Source organism: Sciurus carolinensis, chromosome 14 (assembly GCF_902686445.1).
Source record: "Sciurus carolinensis chromosome 14, mSciCar1.2, whole genome shotgun sequence".
NCBI classification, from domain to species: Eukaryota; Metazoa; Chordata; class Mammalia; order Rodentia; family Sciuridae; genus Sciurus; species Sciurus carolinensis.
Genome location: NC_062226.1, coordinates 56,618,540 through 56,623,396, shown reverse-complemented (window position 1 = coordinate 56,623,396; position 4,857 = coordinate 56,618,540). Strand labels below are relative to the sequence as shown.

The following is a 4,857-nucleotide window of genomic DNA, read 5'->3' as shown; positions in this document are numbered from 1 at the left end:
ACTTAGTTAGATGGAAGGAGTATGTACTTGGATGCCACATAATCCTGAGTTCAAAATCTATTTCACCTCTTGGGGAAATTTGTTAATTTCTCAGGGCCTCATTTTCTCATCTCTAAAACAGATACTCAATAATCATCTTATATAATAAGGAAAGTGTCCAGGATAATACTGCTCATTCCTGCTCCCTTCACACCCCTTCCCAGCAGAAATTTTGAGGGCGAGACAAAAAAGAACATGCTCAAGAATTCCATCTCTAATAGAGAAAAAATGCATATCCAATTTACTATTAGATAAGGATCATTCAAAATAAGTGTCCAAGGCATTCTCGAACAACAGTTTTATCCAAAGACATGTATTCCAACAACAGCATATTGATTTTATTCTACATAGGCTCTGTGCAGATTCAAACATTTGTTGTAGTGTGGGACAAGATTTTTGGCATCAATTTAGTAAAACGTTGGGTTCTTCGTTTGCATAACTGTTGCGCCTGTAATGAGCACATACAAAGCCTTGGCTCATTTTGCTGCTCTCCACTCCCTTCAGAGCAGTGGCCGTTTCTCTCTCCCATCTGCAGCCTAGGGAGGCTGTGTAAAGTCCCACCAGAGCCCAGAGATCTATACTGCAAACCAAAGCATTTACAATAAAAAATCCACAAAATGTGTCCAATTTACAGCATCACAAACATTGAACAATGTTGCAGGTCAGAAACAATTCTCTATTCAGTACTACAGTTCTTGCCACATGAAATCAGCATAAAAATTTTAGCGAGCCTTGTGGACATCACTAGAAATGACTTCTATTTAGCTATTAATGATGACACCATCTCTCTCTCTCTCTTTTTTTTAATTAGTATCCACTTCTGTGCAGAAACAAAACTTTGCACATAAAACTGCCTGGTATGGGGAAATGTCGCTCCACGTTTAACTTAAACAGTAAATGGTTAAATAACTATTTCTCCATTTCTAGGATCAGGAAGAGCTAATGGGAATCATTTTATGTCACAGTTGTTATTGCATATTACAGTAATACAAAAGGAGAGTAAGGATGTTCCCAATAACTTAAACTTTCACATATATCATCTTGTCAATTCTAATTCCTTCCTCCAGTAGATATTTATTTTATAGACCCCGTATTTCATACCCTGCAATAGGTATACCCTGTTCTCAAGGACATAACAATCCTTTACAGCATCGTGTGGCACCTTCTCCAAAAGCAGTCAGATCGAGGTGTTAGGGGAGCAACCAGAATGGATGCTCAACCCATTGTTGGCCAGGTCATTTTTTCTTATCCAATAATGAACTGAACGGAGAAGTCAATTCTTTCTTGAAGATTATTTTAGGCTGAAACCTGAAGAATAAGTGAGAGGAAGCATTCAATATAGAAGGTACTTTTCTTTTTCCATTCTTAAAACTTGAGTAGTACTCCAGATCAATAAGAACAGTTAATACCTTTGAGTGTTTGCCCTGAGCTAGTATTTTGTTAAATATCTTATATGGAATATCTCACACATTTTTTCCCCCACATTACACCTACAAGTTCTATTGCTTCTATTTACATAGAGAACAATAGGACTTAAATTTTATAACTCATCCAACCAGCTTCACATTGTCACAAATAGTGATTCTGGGCAGTGTTTTGCTGGTGGTCTGTGCTTTGATCTATAAAGCTGTTTCCAAATATTCCTTTAGTCTGAGTGACCTTTGTTTGTAGAGACTCTATCCACAACCCATTTATTTTTTTAAAATGTATATTCTCCAATTCCAGAAGAATCAGAGATATCACTAAACAAAAGTTATATAGCATTATGTGTATGTATATACATGTGTCTGCCTTGTCATAACTCAAAGCCATAGGTAGAAAACTGGGATTTCTAGAGATTATGCCCACGTTTCATTTATTCTCTGCTCTCTTTCCCTCTTCCTACCACTGGTAGATGGGAAAGGGGTGAAAAATGATGAGGTGATGGCTGAATCAGGCTACAAGAGCCTATCTGAAGGGACACAGGTTCTTCTGAATGTTAGCTTCATCAAAGATTCTGTGATGGGAACATTCTAGACCCGGGGGCAGATGGGGAATAAATATAAGAGTGACTGGAGGGAAAATCCCATATTCCACACATGTCCACACGATCTCTCTGCAGTCCTGTTTTGTAACAAAGCACTGCTTTTTATAGTAAATTTGGTACATACAGCCTGGTGGTTAAGATTCTGGAGTTTGGAGTGGGAAAAATCAGAGATTGAATATTTGTTGTCACTTGAAAATTGTCGTGCTATATCTATGGACAATTTACAAAATGTGCCTGTCTCTCGTTTTTCTTGCCAGTGGAGTGAAGCTAAAAAGACTCACCACTTGGTTTCTCAAGGTCAGTAGAGGAAAATGTTCACGTAAAGTGCTGAGCATGGTACCTGACACACAGAGAGAACTGCGTAAGTAAGAGATATTGGAATTATTTGGGGAAACGAAACAACCAAGACATTTCCAACTGTAAATTTTAAAAATGAATGGCTTTGTGCCTTCCCAGTAGTATTCTTGCTCTTGCTGGGCACTTTCTAGTGAAAACATTTTTAAGGTCCTTTCTTAGCTTTACTCTTTGAATTTAAACCAATTTCCATTTTCTATTTACAAAGCATTGATTAATTAATGTTTCTCACTTCATATTTGATGCTAATATTGGAATCTAAAATCTGCATCTTTCAGAATTTAGGCCTAACAGAATTAAGGGCACAGAAAGCTCAAAATGGTTTGTACAACCCAAGAACGGCTGCCCCTTCTCGTTCGCCTCATTTAGGGGATGAATTGATCCTTCTCTTCCTCTTCATCCCCCACATCCTAAACAGATTTCCTGAAAGACCTTCTGGTTAAGTTCTCATCCCCTTGGCAAGGCAACTTGTCTGCTGAGCCAGTCAGCTGTCTCATTGAGATTCACTGCCAGGTGGACAGCTTTGATGGCAAGGAGGTGGCGTTCCGCCCAGTTAAGCAGCTTTCAAGCCTCAAGCCATAAAGATGAGCTCCTGGCCCTCCTTCCTCCAGGAGGATGCTGCAGACATATTGCCTGTCCTTGGAAGTGTGGCTTTCCTGCCGCGCGAATTATTGAGCTGTGCAGAACACCTTACTCACTGCTCTCTCCTCGGAGACCTGGAGACACAGACCTTGTCCAGTTTCTGGTGTCAGCTCTTCTCCACCAAAGGTGCTGTTCAAGTAATTAGCTTGAGTTGGAAGCAAGCAGTAAGGAAGCTAGGAGAATGTGGGCTTTTCTTTTCAGTTGAAGCTGATCTTTCTATTCACCAGGAAGTGGAGGAAAAGAATCCTGTGCTATCAGACAAGTAAGAAATAAAAGACACCATGTTTATAAATAAAACAACCTCTTTAAAATTGCCCTTGCCTCACTTTTCAGCTAAATACATATTAGTACAGTTTATATAGCAATAGCAATTATACCTCTGACAATGAAGTTCAATGGACCGTTTACCAGTCCATTTTATAGATCTGGATAGTAAGAACAAAAGATTGTCAAAGACTTGAACATGACATTTTAAAATGGAAACAGAATCTTTTATATACTTTTTATCATCTAGGTAATATGCATTTATTTAAAGATACGGGGAACTAAGAGGAAACAAAATCACCCATTAAATCATCAGAGAATCACAATGGTGCCAGTGTAGACAACTCCTCCACAAAGAAGGGGCAGTTGGAGATTTTTCAGGGAGCTCTTGTATGGAGTGTGTTCTCTGTGTTTTCACGAACTCACTGATTCTCACCAAGGGAGGCAGGGAGGAGCTTCCTGGGAATCGTCTGGCCTCGCTAGCTTAGGCAAGAGTTTGGTGAGTGAGTGTGCCAATGTCCAACATTCACCTGAAAAATCCAAAGGCAGAGATGAGCCATCCAGCTGTTTAACTGGTGAAGCAGAAAGGCGCTGTGGCTCCACTGGGGTCGGTCGCTTGCCTGGAGTGTGATAAGCTGAAATAAATAACGCTTGAATGTTTACTGTGGGGTACTGGGGGAAGGGGCGATTACGCCAAAGCTGAAATACTTTAAATACTACTTAAGAGGACACCTAGAAAGGGTGAGAGGGCCCTGCTGGGACTGTCTAAGTGGAGGACCCCAGGAAAAGCAAGGGGAGCAGGAGCTGGAGGAAAATGGGTTTCTGCCTCACCATCAAGGAGTGTTCCAACAAGCTGGGGCTCCAAAGAGACCTAAGCACAGACGCGCTCAGCCAAGTCCAGAATCACCAAGTCTCCTACAGAAGCACCAGCCAAGTAGGAATGTTCTTATCCTCCTTCATTCTTCTTGTCCCCTGTGCCTTTTTTATTTTTCACCCTCTTTGTGGTTGGTAAAAAAAATAGAGAAGGAAGGTTGGAATCTAAAGTGGGGAAAGAGAAAAGGAAGGCTGCGTGCTGCACCTCCCAACATCAGGGGTAGGCAGCTTGACTCTAATTGCTTATAGCTATCCAGCTGAAGGATGGATAGAGGATTCTTAGGTTTTAGGTAAGATTGTATTAATGGTTTATTATTAGAAGGATTTTTTAAAAAATAGATTTTGTATGTATTAGTGATGCCAGGTACTAACAGTGACCAAAAATGCCACAGTTCTCCAGGGGCAAGTAAAGAACTCCAATAAATATTAAAGGGATAGCTGTAAGAGACATAAAGATCGTCATAATCTCTGTTACCTCTACTGTTGTGACCAAAAATGAGCCATAGACAATACATCAAAGAGTTGTAATGGCCATCCTCCCATAAAATTTTATTTACAAATAAAGACAGTGGGCTAATTTGGCCCATGGACTGTAGAATGCCAGCTTCTACTCTGTGTCACCGTTTTTAATGGCTGCATAGCATGCTATTCCACAATTT

The 4,857-nt window shown here is 40.1% G+C and overlaps 1 long non-coding RNA gene across 1 annotated transcript; it reads right to left on the bottom strand.

Moving 5' to 3' along the window:
- Window positions 1-244: 244 nt before the first annotated feature.
- LOC124964650 (uncharacterized) lies at window positions 245-3,948 on the bottom strand. Its single transcript, XR_007105013.1, has 4 exons — window positions 3,856-3,948; window positions 3,150-3,312; window positions 2,347-2,405; window positions 245-1,347 (listed from the first exon to the last, which is right to left on the bottom strand). It is a non-coding gene; the product is annotated as an uncharacterized LOC124964650 (long non-coding RNA).
- Between the last annotated feature and the right edge of the window lie 909 nt (window positions 3,949-4,857).